We start from the raw sequence: 21,594 nt of genomic DNA, 5'->3' as shown, positions 1-21,594 counted from the left end.
ACTGTTTAAGAAGGAAGATAGAGAAATAGCATAAAATTCCATTCAATTTCACTTTTGCCAGCATTCTCAAAAATTTTAGAAAATGTAACGTACATTCGGTTTTATAACCATCTTATCTGAAATAACATATTGTCAAAGTCGCAATTTGGATTTCTAAAGTGTTCTGATATTGAGAAGGCTATCTACACTTACAGTCAAAATGTGCTTAATTCATTAGACAAAAGATTGTAGGCAACTGGTATATTTTGTGATCTGTCAAAGGCATTTGACTGTGTAAATCACAATATCCTTTTAAGTAAATTAGAATATTATGGTGTAACAGGAAATGGTGCAAAATGGTTCAAATCTTATATCGCTGTCAGGAAAAAAAGGCTGTTATTTAGGAAAGAGACATGTATTAAGCTATCAGGCATCATCCAACTGGGAAGTTATTACATGTGGGGTCCCACAAGGTTCCATTTTAGGGCCCTTACCTTTTCTCGTGTATATCAATGACCTTTCATCAGTAACATTATCAGATGCCAAGTTCGTTTTGTTTGCCGATGATACAAACATTGCAATAAATAGCAAATCAAGTGTAGTCTTAGAAATATCGGCTAATAAAATATTTGTGGACATTAATTACTGGTTCCTAGCCAATTCTTTGTCTTAAACTTTGAAAAACACACTACATGCAGTTCAGAACTTGTAAGGGGTGTCCCACGAGTATATGCCTAACATACGATGACAAGCAGATAGAAGAAGTGGTCAGTGTTAAATTCTTGGGATTACAACTTGATAATAAATTCAACTGGGAGGAGCACACCACAGAACTGCTGAAGCGTCTTAACAAATCACTATTTGCAATGCAAATTGTGTCAGACATAGGGGATATAAAAATGAAAAATCTGGCATACTATGCTTACCTTCATTCCATAATGTCATATGGGATTATTTTTTGGGATAATTCATCAAGCCCCGCTAAAGTTTCCCGGACACAAAAACGTGCAGTAAGAGTTATATGTGGTGTGAACTCAAGAACATCCTGCATAGCCTGTTTAGGGAACTACAGATTCTAACTACTGATTCCAAATACATTTATTCGTTAATGAAATTTGTCATTAAAAATATATCACTTTTTCAAACCAACAGCTCAGTGTTCATTAAAAAATGACGATCATTTCACTTGGGACCTGTGGAAGGTACATTAGCTTATTTGTTTCAGTTGTAAATATTTGTTATGTATTATTGTTTTTCTGACATGTTCTACATCCTGGAGGACCTCCTCACTATGGATCAATTGGAATGAAAGTAAATCTAATCTAGTTATAACCACTGCCTGTCGCGACTCTGGATGCTGCTTGGTAGCGATGCGGGCACGTGACATCGCGAGCAAAGTACACTGGAGAGCAAAACTTAAGAACGAAAGTAACTTTCGCATGATGTGCACTGCCAAGTAACATGGCTAGATGAAATCTGGACCAAACGTAGAAAGAACTGCCACAGTATACTACAGAAGGTAACTGAAAGAAATACGCAACGGATCGGACAGAAATAACCTTCCATTCAGAGTTTCATGGTGGACCTCTGGACATTACTAAAGCGAGACACGGTTCTTTATGAGGTGCGTGATCACTACAGACGGCAGTGTATGCTCTGGAACGTGCTCCCATCCTCTCCACAAGGGTGATGAGTTCTTGTGATAGGGCGTTCTGTTCCTCCACTAGTGCAGTTGACAACTACTGGACGGTCATTGGTGCATATGAAGTCGCTGCAGTACGACTCCCCAAGCATCCCACACGTCCTCGATGGGATTTAAATCGGGGAACGACCAGATCAATCCATCTGCCGAATATTCTCTTATACCAAGAACTACTCCACCTGGGCAGTTCGACGTGTTCGCTCATTGTCATCCAAAAAAATCCAGTCACCGCCGATTTCACCCCTGAAAAGACGGGTATGGGGAAACAGTACAGAGTCACAATAATGTTTACCGCTGACTGTACCATGTTCGAAGATTTGGAAATCAGTATGCCCATGCAACTGTTAGAATGGGAGAGAAAAGACAGTTACTAGATGTAATAAAAACAAGAAAAAGAAATTGGATTGGGCATATATGAAGAAAGAATGACGGGCTGATAAAAACAGCTTTAGCTTATGTAGAAGGGAAAAGGAAGAGAGGAAGGAAGAGCTTTCAGATACTGGATGACGTGATGAACGGTGCAACATAAGCAGCCTTAAGAAGGAAGCAATGGATCGCAGAAAATAGAGGCGCAAAGGACTTGCTAATATAGCAGAAAACTGATGATGCAACATTACCCTCGCCACACCATTATACCTGGATAACCAAATAGATCATTTTCGACAATGTTGGACGTAACCGTATGGCGAGAGCAAGAAACACGCAATGCAGCCAGGAACACTGTCGAACATGACTGTTTTGCTAGTTCAGGTGTTACGCTGTGTCGCGTCGGCGTTGTTGTTGTTGTGCTCTTCAGTCCTGAGACTGGTTTGATGTAGCTCTCCATGCTACTCTATCCTGTGCAAACTTCTTTATCTCCCAGTACCTGCTGCAACCTACATCCTTTTGAATCTGCTTAGTGTATTCATCTCTTGGTCTCCCTCTACGATTTTTACCCTCCTCGCTGCCCTCCAGTACTAAATTGGTGATCCCTCGATGCCTCAGAACATGTCCTACCAACCGATCCCTTCTTCTAGTCAAGTTGTGCCACAAACTTCTCTGCTCTCCAGTCCTATTCAATACCTCCTCATTAGTTATGTGATCTACCCATCTAATCTTCAGCATTCTTCTGTAGCACCGCATTTCGAAAGCTTCTATTCTCTTCTTGTCCAAACTATTTATCGCCCATGTTTCACTTGCATACATGGCTACACTCCATACAAATAATTTCAGAAATGACTTCCTGACACTTAAATCTATATTCGATGTTAACAAATTTCTCTTCTTCAGAAACGCTTTCCTTGCCATTGCCAGTCTACATTTTATATCCTCTCTACTTCGACCATCATCAGTTACTTTGCTCCCCAAATAGCAAAACTCCTTTACTACTTTAAGTGTCTCATTTCCTAATCTAATTCCCTCAGCATCACCGGACTTAATTCGACTACATTTCATTATCGTAGTTCTGCTTTTGTTGATGTTCATATTATCCCCCTTTCAAGACACTATCCATTCCGTTCAACTGCTCTTCCAAGTCCTTTGCTGTCTCTGACAGAATTACAATGTCATCGGCGAACCTCAAAGTTTTTATTTCTTTTCCATGGATTTTAATGCCTACTCCGAATTTTTCTTTTGTTCCCTTCACTGCTTGCTCAATATAAAGATTGAATAACATCGGGAAAGGCTACAGCCCTGTCTCATTCCCTTCCCAACCACTGCTTCCCTTTCATGCCCCTCGACTCTTATAACTGCCATCTGGTTTCTGTACAAATTGTAAATAGCGTTTCGCTCCCAGTATTTTACCCCTGCCACCTTCAGAATTGGCCTCCAAATCCTTGAATAAGGTACATCCTGTAGTCAACGTTATTTTAACACTCTACTTGTTCCCAACGCGCGTCTTTGCAAGAGTACATTCGGCCCTGACTTCATTTTTATGAATGACAATGCGTGCCGTACCGAACTGCGCATGCGGAGAAGCTCCTGGAACGAGAGGATATTCGGGGTATGGACTAACCTGCCCGTTACACGAGTTAAATCCCTTAGAGTACATGTGGGCCGTGTTGGAGAGACGTGTCGCAGCGCGTCCACATGCACCAACGGTCGTCCAGCGGTTGTCAGCAGCGCTAGTGGAGGAAAGGAGTGCCTTACCACAAGAACTCCTTACCTACCCTGAGGCCAGCATGGGAGCTCGTCGCAGAGCATGCATTGCCATTCGTGGTGATCGCACACTCTATTAAGAAATTTCTCCATGATAATGATCGCCGCATGTTGCTGCCCCCGCTGGTGAGAAAATTGTCAAAGAAAGCAGGAGTTGACAGATGTGAAAATTACCGAACTATCAGTTTAATTAGTCGCAGCTGCAAATTACTAACACGAATTCTTTACAGACGAATGGAAAAACTGGTAGAAGCCGACCTCGGGGAAGATCAATTTGGATTCCGTAGAAATGTTGGAAGACGTAAGGCAATACTGACCTTACGACTTATCTTAGAAGAAAGATTAAGGAAAGGCAAACCTACGTTTCTAGCATTTGTAGACTTAGAGAAAGCTTTTGACAATGTTGACTGGAATACTCTCTTCCAAATTCTAAAGGTGGCAAGGGTAAAATACAGGGAGCGAAAGGCTATTTACAATTTGTACAGAAACCAGATGGCAGTTATAGAGTCGAGGGGCATGAAAGGGAAGCAGTGGTTGGGAAGGGAGTGAGACAGGGTTGTAGCCTCTCCCTGATGTTATTCAATCTGTATATTAAGCAAGCAGTAAAGGAAACAAAAGAATAATTCGGAGTAGGAATTAAAATCCAAGGAGAAGAAATAAAAACTTTGAGGTTCGCCGATGACATTGTAATTCTGTCAGAGACAGCAAATGACCTGGATGAGCAGCTGAACGGAATGGACAGTGTCTTGAAAGGAGGATATAAGATGAACCTCAATAAAAACGAAACGAGGATAATGGAATTTAGTCGAATTACACCGGGTGATGCTGAGGGAATGAGATTAGGAAATGTGACATTTAAAGTAGTAGATGAGTTTTGCTGTTTGGGGAGCAAAGTAGCTGATGATGGTCGAAGTAGAGAGGATATAAAATGTAGACTGGCAATGGCAAGGAAAGCGTTTCTGAAGAAGAGAAATTTGTTAACATCGAATATAGATTTAAGTGTCAGGAAGCCGTTTCTGAAAGTATTTGTATGGAGTGTAGCCATGTATGGAAGTGAAACATGGACGATAAATAGTTTGGACAAGAAGAGAATAGAAGCTTTCGAAATGCGGTGCTACAGAAGAATGCTGAAGATTAGATGGGTAGATCACATAACTAATGAGGAGGTATTGAATAGAATTGGGGAGAAGAGAACTTTGTGGTACAGCTTGACTAGAAGGAGGGATCGGTTGGTAGGACATGTTCTGAGGCATCATGGGATCGCCAATTTACTATTGGAGGGCAGCGTGGAGGGTAAAAATCGTAGAGGGAGACCAAGAGATGAATACACTAAGCAGAATCAGAATGATGTAGGTTGCAGTAGGTACTGGAAGATGAAGAAGCTTGCACAGGATAGAGTAGCATGGAGAGCTGCATCAAACCAGTCTCTGGACTGAATACCACAACAACAACAATGATCGCCCCATCTTGCTGCCCCCGTTCGTGAGAAAATTGTCAAAATTGGGCGTGAGGTGCTCCGGCATCCACCATACGGACCGGACCTTGCACCACCGGACTTTCATCTGTTTGGTCCCATGAAGAAATTCCTGGCCGATTAAAGCTTTGCGACAGATGCGGAATGAAATCAGCAGTCCGGGGATGGTTATACTCCAACCAAACGGACTTCCACGAACGGGGCATATTGAAACTGGTAACACGATGGGACATACGTATTGGGAACATTGGTGACTATGTAGAAAGTAGGGAACAGATCTATGTTCATTTGTCATTTTTTGTTACCTATTAATCTTTTTGGTAATAAAATTATTGGTGTTACTTTCCGATCTACCCTCGTACTTCTACTTGCCGCCGCATATAGGCACCACTGTGTAGAGGGCGCCGTTTGTAATGTGCAGAGGACCGTCATAAATCGCAGTGACTTAGATATAATTCTTGCCTTTGAATAAAAGCGTCATTTCTGGTCGCCTCACTGTATATATCTGTAAGTTACCTTGTGTACTACACTGTAGCAGCTCTTTCAATGTATGGTCCAAGTTTCATCGAGCTATGTTACTTGGCAGTGACATATCATACGAAAGTTACTTTCCTCCACACCAGTGTGTTTCGCGTTCCACTTGCGAACATTCCCCCGACTAGTTTCATTTCAGTCGCTGTCTTTGTATCCTGCTAGCTTGCCCACTGCGGTGTGACTCGAACGAAAAAAAAAGTGTAAGAGTTGGTAAGACAGGGTAACGTACAGCTGTCAAGCGGGCGGTGGTAGGTGGTAGTGGCTGATAATGCACTGCAATCTACACACAGCCTGATACAGCTTATCTCGGGCCTGGAGGGGTCGGTTGTTGCGTGGGAGATCCTGTTCCACCGCCAAAATGCTAATCAGGCCAGTCAGCGAGCAACAGTGTTAACTTTCCGCAACAGTTGTGCACCGTAAAATAAACTACGCGCATTTATCGAAACTGTTTGCACAGAAGAAACTTCAAGAGAGTATGACGTCATACAATGTTACTCTTTGCCTGCTATATTCTTTAACTGTTTGTCTCTTATTTATTTCATTACTAACAATCACGAAAATTGCTAAATTTTACTCTTACTCTTTTCCACGTGCTGTACGGGAAGTTAGAAAGATTGTGCATGACGTTTCTTTAAGGATGTGTCTAAATGATATCGAATCTCCAAGACCAGGATTTGAATTAGTAACAGACATCATGGGGCCTTAATAAACGAGTACTTCAAAATTTGGGGCGGAGGTTGAAGAGGGTGAGAATTTAGACAATTCTCAACGCGGAATTTACGGCCACAAACATGAAATACGGTGAAACTTCCTGGCAGACTAAAACTGTGTGCCGGACAGAGACTCGAACTCGGGACCTTTGCCTTTCGCGGGCAAGTGCTCTACCATCTGAGCTACCCAAGCACGACTCACACCCCGTCCTCACAGCTTTACTTCTGCCAGTACCTGCTTGAGCTGTGAGGACGGGGCGTGAGTCGCGCTTGGGTAGCTCAGATGGTAGAGCACTTGCCCGCGAAAGGCAAAGGTCTCGAGTTCGAGTGTCGGTCCGGCACACAGTTTTAATCTGCCAGGAAGTTTCATATCAGCGCACACTCCGCTGCAGAGTGGTTCAAATGGTTCAAATGGGTGTGAGCACTATGCGACTTAACTTCTGAGGTCATCAGTCGCCTATAACTTAGAACTAATTAAACCTAACTAACCTAAGGACATCACACACATCGATGCCCGAGGCAGGATTCGCACCTCCGACCGTAGCGGTCACGCGGTTCCAGACTGAAGCGCCTAGAACCGCACGGCCACACCGGCAGGCGCTGCAGAGTGAAAATCTCATTCTATGAAATACAGTTTCTTCAAGACTGTCAGAATGTTTGCTTTTCAGTTCTTGCTATAAAATTTCTACGTACTGGGTAAGCTAAAGAGATACCTGAGCGCTTGTACTCTGAGAACTTTTGAAGGCGATTGCAATCAAACAAAAAATGTGATCTGTGCCTTCGGAGCGTAGAGGGCAATAATAATTCTCCACAAACGTTCAAAATAACAATCAACGTGCTCCCTCTTCCAAATGTTGTAGAGATATGCTCAGTAAGCTCACATGTTGTTCCTACCGGTGTTCAACACGCAAGGACTTTTATACAAGCGTACCCCAACAGGATAAAGTTAGGAGATTGAGGTCTTGAGCACGCAGATTAGAAAACTATACTCTGCTTGAAGATGTCTGAGATAAATTCAGGTCAGGAGACCGAAGTGCGCTAGAGCAGCATAGAGCTGGTGCCACATACTAGAGTGCAGTTGCAAGGGAATGCTCTTGAGAAATTTAGGCAACACATTCTTCATGAAGGTCAAATACCGTGAACTATTCAAGTTGGTAAGATGTGTGGCCCAATAAAGTGGCCTCAGACGACTGTGGCCCAAATATTTACTCGAAATCTTATCAGATAAGGAATAGTGCGTGTATTTTCAACAACCCATATGCAGCGAGTAAAACATGTCGTCCCTTGTAAAACATGATTCTTCAATGAACACCACACGAGTTCGGGAAATGTTGAAAGTGCACACGTTAATATAGGAACCATGGCGAGATTTATTGTCCTGGTTGAAACTGGTTAGATTAGTAGGAACGAATATGGTACTCAACGTGCCAAACACTTATGTTGTTGTTGTGGTCTTCAGTCCTGAGACTGGTTTGATGCAGCTCTCCATGCTACTCTATCCTGTGCAAGCTTCTTCATCTCCCAGTACCTACTGCAACCTACATCCTTCTGAATCTGCTTAGTGTATTGATCTCTTGGTCTCCCTCTACGATTTTTACCCTACACGCTGCCCTCCAATGCTAAATTTGTGATCCCTTGATGCCTCAAAACATGTCCTACCAACTGATCCCTTCTTCTAGTCAAGTTGTCCCACAAACTTCTCTCCTCCCCAATCCTATTCAATACCTCCTCATTAGTTACGTGATCTACCCACCTTATCTTCAGCATTCTTCTGTAGCACCACATTTCGAAAGCTTCTATTCTCTTCTTGTCCAAACTGGTTATCGTCCATGTTTCACTTCCATACATGGCTACACTCCATACAAATACTTTCAGAAACGACTTCCTGACAATTAAATCTATACTCGATGTTAACAAATTTCTCTTCTTCAGAAACGATTTCCTTGCCATTGCCAGTCTACATTTTATATCCTCTCTACTTCGACCATCATCAGTTATTTTGCTCCCTAAATAGCAAAACTCCTTTACTACTTTAAGTGTCTCATTTCCTAATCTAAACCCCTCAGCATCACCCGATTTAATTTGACTACATTCCATTATCCTCGTTATGCTTTTGTTGATGTTCATCTTATATCCTCCTTTCAAGACACTGTCCATTCCGTTCAACTGCTCTTCCAAGTCCTTTGCTGTCTCTGACAGAATTACAATGTCATCGGCGAACCTCAAAGTTTTTACTTCTTCTCCATGAATTTTAATACCTACTCCGAATTTTTCTTTTGTTTCCTTTACTGCTTGCACAATATACAGATTGAGTAACATCGGGGAGAGGCTACAACCCTGTCTCACTCCCTTCCCAACCACTGCTTCCCATTCATGCCCCTCGACTCTTATAACTGCCATCTGGTTTCTGTACAAATTGTAAATAGCCTTTCGCTCCCTGTATTTTACCCCTGCCACCTTCAGAATTTTAAAGAGAGTATTCCAGTTAACGTTGTCAAAAGCTTTCTCTAAGTCTACAAATGCTAGAAACGTAGGTTTGCCTTTTCTTAATCTTTCTTCTAAGATAAGTCGTAAGGTTAGTATTGCCTCAAGTGTTCCAACATTTCTACGGAATCCAAACTGATCTTCCCCGAGGTCGGCTTCTACGAGTTTTTCCATTCGTCTGTAAAGAATTCGCGTTAGTATTTTGCAGCTGTGACTTATTAAACTGATTGTTCGGTAATTTTCACATCTGTCAACACCTGCTTTCTTTGGGATTGGAATTATTATATTCTTCTTGAAGTCTGTGGGTATTTCGCCTGTGTCATACATCTTGCTCACCAGATTGTAGAGTTTTGTCATGACTGGCTCTCCCAAGGCCATCAGTAGTTCTAATGGAATGTTGTCTACTCCCGGGGCCTTGTTTCGACTCAGGTCCTTCAGTGCTCTGTCAAACTCTTCACGCAGTATCTTATCTCCCATTTCATCTTCATCTACATCCTCTTCCATTTCCATAATATTGTCCTCAAGTACATCGCCCTTATATAAACCCTCTATATACTCCTTCCACCTTTCTGCCTTCCCTTCTTTGCTTAGAACTGGGTTGCCATCTGAGCTCTTGATATTCATACAAGTGGTTCTCTTCTCTCCAAAGGTCTCTTTAATTTTCCTGTAGGCAGTATCTATCTTACCCCTAGTGAGACAAGCCTCTGCATCCTTACATTTGTCCTCTAGCCATCCCTGCTTAGCCATTTTGCACTTCCTGTCGATCTCATTTTTGAGACGTTTGTATTCCTTTTTACCTGCTTCATTTACTGCATTTTTATATTTTCTCCTTTCATCAATTAAATTCAATATTTCTTCTGTCACCCAAGGTTTTCTATTAGCCCTCGTCTTTTTACCTACTTGATCCTCTGCTGCCTTCACTACTTCATTCCTCAGAGCTACCCATTCTTCTTCTACTGTATTTCTTTCCCCCATTCCTGTCAATTGTTCCCTTATGCTCTCCCTGAAACTCTCTACAACCTCTGGTTCTTTCAGTTTATCCAGGTCCCATCTCCTTAAATTCCCACCTTTTTGCAGTTTCTTCAGTTTCAATCTGCAGTTCATAACCAATAGATTGTGGTCAGAATCCACATTGCCCCTGGATATGTCTTACAATTTAAAACCTGGTTCCTAAATCTCTGTCTTACCATTATATAATCTATCTGATACCTTTTAGTATCTCCAGGATTCTTCCATGTATACAACCTTCTTTTATGATTCTTGAACCAAGTGTTAGCTATGATTAAGTTATGCTCTGCGCAAAATTCTACAAGGCGGCTTCCTCTTTCATTTCTCCCCCCCCCCCCCCCCCCAATCCATATTCACCTACTATGTTTCCTTCTCTCCCTTTTCCTACTGACGAATTCCAGTCACCCATGACTATTAAATTTTCGTCTTCCTTCACTACCTGAATAATTTCTTTTATCACGTCATACATTTCATCAATTTCTTCATCATCTGCAGAGTTAGTTGGCATATAAACTTGTACTACTGTAGTAGGCATGGGCTTTGTGTCTATCTTGGCCACAATAATGCGTTCACTATGCTGTTTGTAGTAGCTAACCCGCACTCCTATTTTTTTATTCATTATTAAACCTACTCCTGCTTATACGCTCGACATAAACTGCGTGCAGATTGCACGTAAATTTATTCTTGAACTGGAAGCTACATATTCCAAAGACGTTCTTCAACGTCGGAGATCCATGCCTTTCCCCTTCCACAAGCTTGATTTTACGTTGCTAAGACGTCGTCCTTTGAATACCTTTCCGCGTATGACCGAAGAGCTGTATTGACAGTTCTACATTTGCATCTACGTACTTACTGCGCAACCTACCGTATGGTGCGTGGCCGAGGGTACATTGTACCACTACTGGTCATATCCTTCCCTATTCCACTCCCAAACAGAGCGAAGAAAAAAAGGACTGCCTGCGTGCCTCCGTAGGAGCCCTAATTTCTCTTACTGTATCTTCGTGGCCCTTATGCGAAATGTACGTTGGATGCAGTAGAATCGTTCTGCCATCACCTTTAAATGCCGCTCCTCTAAATTTTGTCAGTAATGTTCCGTGAAAAGAACGTCGTCGTCTTCCCTTCAGGAATACCGATTTGAGTTAACGAAACATCTCTGTAATTACTTGCGTGTTGATCGAACCTACCAGTAACAAATCTACCAGCACGGATTTGAATTGTTTCAATACTGTCCGGTGGGGATTCCAAACTCTCGGGCAGAATTCACGAATGGGTCCCCCTAGCGTTCTATATGCGGTCTGCTGTCGTTCTGGTCTTCTGTCCTGAGACTGGTTTGATGCAGCTCTCCATGCTGCTATACACTGTGCGAGCCTCTTCGTCACCAAATAATTACTGCAACATACATCCTTCTGAATCTGCTTACTGTATTCATATTTTAGCTTCCCTCTACGATTTTTAGCCACCACATTTCCTTCTAATACTAAATTGGTGATCCCTTGATATCTCAGAATGTGTCCTATCAACCTATCTCTTCTTTTGGTCAAGTTGTGCCACAAATTTCTTGTCTCCCAAATTCTGTTCAGTACCTCCTCATTACTTAAATGATCTACCCACTTCATCTTCAACATTCTTCTGTAGCACCATATTTCGAAAGCTTCTATTCTCTTTTTGTCTAAACTGTTTATCGTCCATGTTTCACTTCCATACATGGCTACACTCCAGACAAATTCTTCCAGAAAAGACTTCCTAACACTTAAATCTATATTCGACTTTAACAAATTTCTCTTCTTCAGAAATGCTTTCCTTGCGATACCATCTACATTTTACATCCTCTCTACTTAGGCCATCATCATTTATTTTGCTGCCAAAATAGCAAAACTCATCTACTACTTTCAGTGTCTCGTTCCTTAATCTAATTCCCTTAGAATTACCCGATTTAATTCGACTACATTCCATTATCCTTGCTTTGCTTTTGTTGATGTTCATCTTATATCCTCCTTTCAAGACAATGTACATTCCGTTCAACTGCTCTTCCAAGTCCTTTGCTGTCTCTAACAGAATTACAGTGTCATTGATAAATCTCAAAGTTTTCATTTCTTTTCGCTGAACTGTAATTAATACTCCAAATTTTTCCTTGGTTTCCATTACTGCTTGTTCAATGTACAGATTGAATAACATCGGGGATAGGCTACAACCCTATCTCACCCTCTTCTCAACCACTGCTTCTCTTTCATGTCCCTCGACTCTAATAACTGCCGTCTGGTTTCTGTACAAGTTGTAAATAGCTTTCGGTCCCTGCATTTTACCCCTGAGACCTTGAGAATTTCAAAAAGAATATTCCAGTCAACATTATGAAAAGATTTCTCTAAGTCTACAAATGGTATAAACATAGGTTTGCCTCTCCTTAACCTATCTTCTAAGATAAGTCGTAGCATCAGTATTGCCTCGTGTGTTCTTGCATTTCTCCGGAATCCAAGATAATCTTCCCCGAGATCGGCTTCTATCAGCTTCTTCATTCTTCTGTACAGAATTCAGGTTCGTATTTTGCAGCCTTGACTTACTAAAGTAATACTTCGGCAATTGTCACACCTGTCAGTAACTGCTTTATTTGGAATTGGAATTATTACATTCTTCTTAAAGTCTGAGGGTATTTCGCATGCCTCAAACATATTGCATACCAGATGGAAGAATTTTGTCATGGCTAGCTCTCCCAAGGCTATCAGTAGTTCTAACGGAATATCGTCTGCTCGAGCAGCATATTTCTTCCAACTACACCTTGCGAAATGACAGCAAAGGCGAAATTATGTAAATTCTATATGGAGGTACAAATTTCTACAGAAATTTAGCAGAAAACTACAGTATTTTTCAGAGAGTAGTGTCCCAGTAACGGAAAATTAAGTTAGCTCTTAAGTACATCAATAAAACGAAGAAGAAAATTTATGATTTGAAGTCGAGTCTTGACTGGAGATACAACACACTTTTGGCAAAGATTGGAGATCGAAATCGACCACGGCCTTTTCAAAGGAACCGTACTAACATTCACCTCAAATGATTTTCGAAAACACGGAAAATCTAAATCTGGGTGGTCTGGAGGGGGGAAGGAGGAAAGGGTAAATCTGCGCTGCGCTTCTCCCAGAGGCGAGCCCAGCGTCTTTGCCAACGCATCACCTCGCTCGTTAGTACATCATGATATGACACTCAACCTTATTATTTTATACTTGAAGCTGAAGAAAATTTAGACACAAGAAGACAACAGTGGAAAGATTATAGTCCTCGCCTCACTTGAAAGCATTGCTATGTTACGAAACACAGCCGCCGTTTCCAAGAATATACAGCAACGAACTGCCTTTTTGTGCTGTAAAACACCGTTCTTGGGTGTATTCCATTGAATCATTCACGCAACAGGGTCTTCCCGCCTGAACAAATCCGTGTCGAATCACACAGCCGTCTTGTCCCTATGCTTCTCGTCAATCATATTCGCAAGAAATCGATACGGGCACACGAAACTGAGTTGTGTGTGTTAACGTGTCTGATGTGAGTTTTAAATACGATCGTTACACGACTGCAATAACAGTTTATTTGACTGTAATTCCAAGTTTTTTAGCCGTTAGCCTCATGTGTTGTGCAAAGGGCGTGGCGTACAACGGGAAGTTCACGTGTGTCACTTTGCTCATCGTGTCGCATTCGCTGCGAGAGTAATGTGCAGCTCTCACGAGTATTGCATTGCATACGCAGCCATTAGTGGCCTAATCGCACAAGGGGCAGCGGTGTAGAACTGTTGCTTCTGCAAGATTTCGCAACAAGCTTCCTTCCAGCCACTATCAGGTCTACGGAATTTTTGACGCCAGGCACGTCAATATCAACGCTCTCACCGACTTGCGAGTATGTATATCCGAAAAAAGGTGTATTTGATACTTTCAGTGCCACTAGGAGACTGAAATATGTTAAATACTGGACGTAATTGGACATATTACGAAAATGAGATCATGAGCCAATCCTATAGCTGCCGTCTGTCATGATTTTATCTATCCAGGAAAGTCATTAACATACGCTAGTGCGCTGGTTCTCGACCCACAAACAACCGATTACAATTCTGTCGGTGAAATAAACGTCCGTTTTGAGTATTTAGCCGGCATGGGAAGAAGCGGCGGTGGTGCTTTCAAGATCCTGATAATCAGGCTATGCACCACTGTCCTGGATTAAACTGCAGTCCTCTCTTCAGGGATTCGAATAGTTAGAATATGAGCAACTGTTGATGTTGCGTGTGTCAAATATAGACGTTAAGTTCGGATACCTCCTGTTCAAGAGGAGCAAGACGCAAGTCTGAGCCAGATTTAAGGCATTACCATCTCTCTTCGTCATCGTGAGCAACACAAATACAGCGACCGCTACACACCGAATGCAATGATCACACTCATTTCTAAAAGTTAAGCTGAGCACACGACGCTCTTAAGATGGCGGAGGAACAATGCAAGTGTTTGCAATGAAAGTAAAACTTCATTTATCGTTAGAACCCACACTTCGATCGCGAAATATTAAAATTAGTTCTCAAACTTTAATCATGCTGGGCTTCATCTCAAATGAGTGACATTTCTGCTTTTTAAATATTGAAAAATATTTCGCAAAATATAATATCCATCAGCTGTCTGGACATAAATAATACTAAAAGGAAATAAATCGTTTCTGTTCTCCATAATAAGACATTTGTGTTTAGTTTGTGAGCTGGGTTTGAAAATTGTCGCTTGCGAGACTCGGTCTGATTCATTTCTTTGACTGTGCGAAACATCATTCAGCAGACTGTGCGAAACATTATTCAGCAGACTGTGCGAAACATTATTCAGCAGACGGTCACTGTTAACCTGTGAGGATTATTGGAGGGCACGATGAGTGAAGCAATTATTCAATTGTTAGTAATGGACGCGCATATTCAATTAGAGGCATGAGAATGTTCACGAAGAACAATGAAACGTCCAGCCGTCAGAAGTGACCTCGAAATTGCTGGAAATGGCCGATGCGGTTATTGGAGAGATGACACTTGAGCTAACAAGATGATGACTAAGTAGAACAAACTGCACTTGGTTATCATCACAGTCGGCAGCTTCTACTACAAGGGTATACGAAACCTGGCTCCACTCTATGGCATGAGTATCACAAGCAATGTCTCAGCAACTGGGCAAATAATGCGGAAAATAATTGAAGGCATGCATTTTAATACACAGTTAATATCCTTGTTATTGCTATTTACATATTTCCTCCTCCCTCTCTCTTGTCAATTCACTGCAGCGAAAGATGTTTATCGATGGCCATGACATTTAATTATTCGGACATGGGTGCTTGGAGTGAGGAAGTGGAGTGATTAAGGCAAATCATTTGTAGTCGGAGTTACCGAGGTTCAAATCCCGGTCTGACCATCTAGTGTTATTTTTTATATGGTACCTCTGCAACATTTCGAGCGAGTGGTGGGATGATTCATTAAAATATTCCATAGCCGATTACTTTCCCCATCCTTGAACACGCGGGCAACAGTAGTTAATGAAGTTATTAGGGGAATGTGTGTCACGCATAATGAAATGTAGACATGACGGATGGCTGTATGGCAATGTTAAAATTCCAATGACAATAAAAACGGTCATGTGTGCGCATTGTGAGATATCCAATGTGACCAGCTGTTGTTGTTGTTGTTGTCGTCTTCAATCCTAAAACTGGTTTGATGTAGCTCTCCATGCTACTCTGCCTTGTGAAAGCCTCTTCATCTCTAAATAACTACTGCAATCTACATGCATTTGAACCTGGCGTATTTGTCTCTCTCTACAATTTTTACCGCCCAATCTTCCTTGATGTCTAACAATGTGTCCTATCAACCGGTCCTTTCTTTCACTTATATTATGCCACAGATTTCATTTCTCTCTAGTTCTGTTCATTACTTCATCATTAGTTACGCGATGCACGCATCTAATCTTCAGAATTCTTCCATATTACTACATTTCAAAAGTGTTATTCTCTTATTATTTAAACTGCTTATCGTCCACGTTCCACTTCGGTACATGGCTACACTCCAGATAAATATCTTCAGAAAAGACTAGATAGCAAATATACAGTCAATATTTAAGAAATCCCTCTTTGTCAGAACGCTTTTCTTGCTATTACCAGTCTGCATTTTATACCTTCTCTACTTCCGCCATCCTCATTTCCTTCGCCGCCAAACAACTAAACTCATCTGTTGCTTTCAGTGTTTCAGATCCTAATCTAATTTCCTCAACGTCGCCTGATTTAATTCAACAACATCATTCCATCGTCTCTGTATTACTTTTGTTGATGTTAATCTTGTAAACTCTTTTCAATACACTAACCATTCCGTTCAGCTACTCTCCCAAGTCCTGTGCCATTTCTAACATAGTTATAATATCATCAGCAAACCTAAAAGTTTTTATGTCATCTTCCTTAACTTTAATTCCCTTTCTAAATTTCTCCTTTCTTTCCCTTGCCGCTTGCTCAAGGCACAGTTTGAATAACGTTGGAAACAGGCTTAAATCCTATCTCACTATGTTAAAAGAATGTCCGTAAGCTCATGTAATAATGCGCGGTGTTGATGCTCCAAACGTCAACAGATGCCTCCCGCCACTAACAGCGATTATCGCCTGACATATACAGCGCCACTACACCTACGAGTTACAGTAGCTCTTTCACCTATCAATTCAGACTTTGTTTACATTTTTTGGGCCACCCTGCATAAATAAAAAAGAACGGAAGTCACAGGAGCAGCGAGAACGAGAACAAAAGCCTGCAATATAATAAAACTATTGACGATACAAGAAAATGATTCAGCTAACTGGAAAGCTCTATTACTTAACGTGACTGAAGAAAAGCATATGTACAATAGACTTTTATCAGAAGCATCAAATTTTCCCCCCCAGTTGAAATTTACTTATACTGTTTAAACAGAGATTAAGGAAAAGTTCCCCAAATTCCATGTCTGTTCGGAAATGACCAGTTAACAACGGGAAACCCAGAATGTAAGAGCTCTACAGAATGCATCAGGAATGATTCAGTTGTATAATGGTGTTTGATAACAGTAAAAAATGTAAGACTTATTAAAGAATGTGAAGAGTCATACATTTCGCAGTTCCAGATCTATGTAAAGGACCTGAGGCAACAAATTCCAAAATATAAAGACAGAGTGCTCGCAATATAAACGAATTTTTGTCCACCTGTAGATATAATTATGTCTTCTCGAAACACAGTGTGGATGAATATTAACCAGAAAATGTTACTTGCAGCAAAACTTATTGGTTTTATATGGTCAGACAAATGTATCTTGTATAAGGAGCAAATTTCCGCAATTCCCAGCTGTTATTGTCATTGTGATACTATCTATTGTCATTGTGGTACTATCTGGGATGTCGAACCGCACGCAGAGATTCTGCAACTATGAAACTTTTCTACGACATGGTCACCAGATCTCAATATTACTGAGCCTTTGTCGTCTACTTTGGAAAGGGGGATGCGTAATCTCTAGCCACCTCCACCGCCGTTACGTGAACCTGCCACAACTTGGCAGGAAGAATGTTCTAATATTCCCATGAAAACCATACAGAACCTGTATTTATCCATTCCGAGACGACTGGAAGCTGTTTTAAATGGCAACGATTTTCCTACACCGAATTAGGTATGGTTGTAGTGTTTCTATATTTTTGTCCATCCCTGTACGTGTGCAAGTATTTACGGGAATTAACAGACTTCGAATGCAGAATGATAGCTGGAGCTAGGCGCATGGGACATTCCATTTCGGAATTCGTTAGGGAATTCAATAATCTGAGATCCACAGTGTCCAGAGTGTGCTGAGAATACCAAGTTTCAGAGATTTAGTTTAATACAAGTATACAGAGCTCGTATCTGATCTCTAGCGACTACTTGAGCTTGCGGCGCAACGTCTGCGTTTCATATACCTTCAGGTTATTCATAGATAATGTTTTATCAAAAATTCTACTACAAATAGCAGTACCGAGCCTTGTAACTTTTTATCCTTGCTGATCTGTTTACTTTTGCTACGCAAATGCATTGTCCGGGTCAATACGACCCGACAATAAAATACAACAAAAAACTTGCAATAACACACATTTTTCGTTTGGCTCTTGACATCAATGTATCGCAAATTGTTGTTGAAAATAATAATAATAATAATAATAATAATAATAAAAATACCCAGAAATTTATTTTAAAAATTTCTTATAATGATAACAGCAAAAATACTGCTACTACTACTACTACTACTACTACTACTACTACTAATAATAATAATAATAATAATAACAACAATAATACAGAACACTAAGAAAATGTATTATTTTAATGTTCATCTAGGGCAAATTGAAACAACAGACAGTTTTCAATAACGCATTCTTCTTAGAAAGCTTATTTTCCTAATTACTTTACTGCTTGCAGTTCGTGCTCAAGAAGTCACACAAATATGGACAAAATCGTAAATATGAAATAATAGTTATCAAGAAAGGCTGTTATTCTTGAAAGCATTAAAATTCATTTTCTAACTTTTGGTCTGACTCACTGCAGTTTGGACACAAGTAAGTGTCATGTTTCGCAAACATTTCTGTTACATTTTTTTAACAATATGTTTTAATGCCATTGATTTCTGGGCACACTTTACAGTATGCACGTTTAGTAGGTTTTTTCCTTGTTACTGATCCTGACACACTTGCCACTCCTTCAGAATTTTGGATGATTCTGTCCATTCTAAGAGCCTTTTCTGTTTTTGGGAAACGCTTTGTTGCTGCAGTATGCTCTGCTACTAGTGACTATCCTCCAAGAATATTCCGCCCCTCAACATTTGACATTTATTTCATTTTGAAGCACTGTACAAAATATTACCTCTAATTAACATTTTGCGTCTCTTGTTCTCCACGTACGTGGTAACTCGTGGAGAACTCTTGGAGACATTCGAAGCAAATAGACGGTTTTGTTGTGCTGTTGGGAGTATCTGCCATTCTATGTCACTACTTTTAGAAAGAAAAGGCTGTTTACTATTTTGTGCAAGCTGTGGACTGCCGTCACTGTCACCAAAACACGTTGCTTTCACATGCATAACTTACGTGACCTTGAAGCTTGGATAGCGTTCCCTCATCTGTTGAGGAATATACTAATTCTTCCAACCCAACATTAATCAATGATCGAATTGCCAAGATGTTACAATTCAAACCGTTCAGAAACAATAAAGCTTTAACCAACTGAAAGGTGCAAACAGTTCTTGGAAAAAATTAAACCAGCGCATTTTGTAAAGGCAGAGGCTTTGTGGATTGCTCCGTGTCCGTTGGACGAATGAAAATCATTATACTGTATAAAGTATAAAAGAAAACTACAAAATATTTGCGCTAGAGTAAGAATATTTTTGTCGGATCGTTTTGGCCCGAACGTAAGTTACATACACCACTATTTAGGTTTATGACCAAACAACTTAAAATATTTTTATACACGTATTTCTTAAGCATTTCCAGAAATAGTCACAAAATTTTATGAAGTTATATTAGGATTTAAATAATTAGAAACCAAATTTATAACCATTTCGGGTCATACAGACTCGAACAGAGCAGCAGGGTTAATTTTGTTGCCTGTCACACACACACACACACACACACACACACACACACACACACACACAGAGAGAGAGAGAGAGAGAGAGAGAGAGAGAGAGAGAGACGGCCTTTCGCTCTGGCACATTTCCTCCCACCCGATAGACGAAATTACGCTCGTGGAGCATCCTCTCCCTTAACGTATTGTTCCTTGGCGTAGAGTCATCTTCATTCAGGACGCAGTCGCTCTTCCTAGCACGGAAGAATACAGGCGAGCACAGACAGCTCGGGCTGCCAGCTCGTCTACTGACGGTATCTCATTTCTCGGCTGATGCAGCTGCCCACAGGCTGTTAACCTCGGCAAGAACGCCGGTATTCAGTGACAAGCTATTGCCGTCCAGAAACTTGAGCGTGTGACAGACAGCGTGTGACCGCCATGCTCTACCGGGGGAATTTACAAACTGACCGTAACTTGCGAAACTGAGGTCGCTCTCTGCGTCCATGACATCCAGAACGCTTCACACAAAGACGCTCAAGGCTGATGCCGTGTTTCTTGATTTCCGAAAACTATTCGCTATAGTTCCGGACAGAAGCGCCTAGAACCGCTCGGCCACAGAGGCTGGCACCAGACTTGTCACTGGGTGCAGGACTTTCTTGCAGATAGGTCTCAACACGCCGTTCTTAAGAACAAATTCGACACATGTAAAGGTAATTCGGCGCACCCCAAGGAAGTGTTAAAGGGTTGGTAGTATTCACAAATTATATTAACGACCTAACGGGTCTACATTTACATTCACATAGACACTCCGCCAGTCACCGCACAGTGCTGCCGGAGGGTATCCTTTATCAGTGCAAGTCATTTCCTTTCTTGTTCCACTCGCAAATAGAGTGAGGGAAAAACGACTATCTACATGCCTCCGTATAAGCCATAATTTCTCGTATCTTTTCTTCGAGGTCCTTACGTAAAATTTATTTTGGCAGCAATAGAATCGTTCTGCAGTCATCTTCAAATGCCAGTTCTGTAAATTTTGTCAACAGTGTTAATCAAAAAGAACGTAACTTTTCCTCCAGGAATTCCCATTTGTGTTCTCGAAGCATCTCCATAGCGCCTGCGTGTTGTTCGAATCCACTGGTAACAAATCTAGTAGCCCGCCTCTTAATTGCTCCGATGTCTTCCTTTAGACCGACATGGTACGGATCCCAAACACTCGAGCAATACTCAAGAATAGGTCGCATTAGCGTCCTACGTGGTCTCTGCTTTACAGATGAATCAGTTTCCCAAAATTCTTGCAATAAACCGAAGTGGTCCATTCGCCTTCGCTGTCCTCACATTCTCGTTCCATTTCACATATCGCTTTGCAACTCTCTTGTTTTTTGTGTTTCCATTCCGCGCACGGATGGAACTGGAAGAGGATAATATGACACTGCTACACTACATGCCGTCCACCACACAGTGCACTGTTGCTTGCGGATACCTGATGTGCGTATAGATGAATACATCTATTCATCCGTGCAGGTACGCGATAGATTGCAGTGAATATCTTTGTAGTCAATATGCATGTCGGTCGCACTACTTAACATAGTAAACATCCGACACCAAACCAAACGACATTTCCGCTTCAAAACTTGCACAAGAACAGTAATCTGGTCTGTCCCTGCAGGCATGACCGGTACAGTAATGAAGAAACTGTACCTCCAAACTCTATGAATTGTGAAAGTTGCACTAGAGGGCATATCATTTATATAAATGAGGAACAGGAGTGGCCCCAACACTGATCCCTGGGGCACCCCCCACTTGACAGTACCCCACTCAGATCCCACATCACAACCGTTATCAACATTGTGAATAATGACATTTTGCTGCCTGTTGCTAAAGTAAGAGATGAACCAATTGCGAGCTACGAGAGCTGCTACCCGTATTCCGTAATGGTCCAACTTCTGGAGCAATATTTTGTGATCAACACAATCAAATGCCTTAGTTAAATAAAA

At 41.3% G+C, this 21,594-nt stretch overlaps 1 protein-coding gene across 1 annotated transcript in view; it reads right to left on the bottom strand.

The window, feature by feature from the left end:
- The window catches only part of LOC126194798 (peroxisomal acyl-coenzyme A oxidase 3), a 204,785-nt gene that overhangs the window by 98,022 nt on the left and 85,169 nt on the right, over nucleotides 1-21,594 (bottom strand). The gene's annotated exons all lie outside the window — the stretch shown is intronic.

This window comes from Schistocerca nitens, chromosome 1 (assembly GCF_023898315.1).
Source record: "Schistocerca nitens isolate TAMUIC-IGC-003100 chromosome 1, iqSchNite1.1, whole genome shotgun sequence".
Taxonomy (NCBI): domain Eukaryota; kingdom Metazoa; phylum Arthropoda; class Insecta; order Orthoptera; family Acrididae; genus Schistocerca; species Schistocerca nitens.
Note: the sequence above shows the minus strand (reverse complement) of the source record. Positions and strands in the feature narration are given on the sequence as shown.